This window comes from Galeopterus variegatus, unplaced genomic scaffold, assembly GCF_000696425.1.
Source record: "Galeopterus variegatus unplaced genomic scaffold, G_variegatus-3.0.2 Scaffold95762, whole genome shotgun sequence".
Classification (NCBI taxonomy): domain Eukaryota; kingdom Metazoa; phylum Chordata; class Mammalia; order Dermoptera; family Cynocephalidae; genus Galeopterus; species Galeopterus variegatus.
Window position 1 is genome coordinate 113 of NW_007821873.1, and position 735 is coordinate 847.

Below are 735 nucleotides of genomic sequence, written 5' to 3' on the forward strand. Positions count from 1 at the left end.
TTAGGTTGGTTCCATGTCTTGGCTATTGTAAACAGAGCTGCAATGAACATCAGAGTGAAGGTATCCCTTCGACATGATGATTTCCATTCCTCTGGGTATACACCCAGAAGTGGGATTGCTGGCCTTCACATCTTGGGCACAAGGGGTGACAACCATCTTTGTATCTCATGAATATTCATAACCAATGTAAATAAATAAATAAAGGAAGGAATTATGCCATCCTTACCTACTAAGGCTAGGTTCCTGAAGGTTTCCAGCATCACATTTCTGTAGAGTTTCCTCTGAGCAGGACTCAGAAATGCCCACTCCTCCAGGGTGAAGTACACAACCACATCTTCAAAGACCACTGAATCCTGAAAGAAAACACATACGTGTGCAGGAGGATGGGTGAAACATCACTGGGAACTGGACTCAACTCATGCAAAGTTCACACAAGATCCTGTGGTCTCCCAACATTTATTTATGACTCGGTTATCAGGCCTCTGCCTCTCTGTCCATACGCCCTCCTGTCTCATAGGGCTTGTTTGTGTTTTTTTGAAACATAAAAGTTGCACATAAAAAAAAGAAACACAGAAACAAGTAACTAAGACCAAAAATTTAAAAGAGATTATTATAAAGTAGCAAAAGAAAAAGTAACAATAAAATACAGAAATATTTGACACTGTATACTCAAATGTCTTTTTTTTTTGTCTTTTTTCCGTGTCCGGCAACGGATCGCAACCCTCAGTGTTGCCC

General features: G+C 40.4%; 1 pseudogene; it reads right to left on the minus strand.

The window, feature by feature from the left end:
* Nucleotides 1-226: 226 nt before the first annotated feature.
* Nucleotides 227-353, minus strand: LOC103584739 (annotated as a pseudogene).
* Between the last annotated feature and the right edge of the window lie 382 nt (nucleotides 354-735).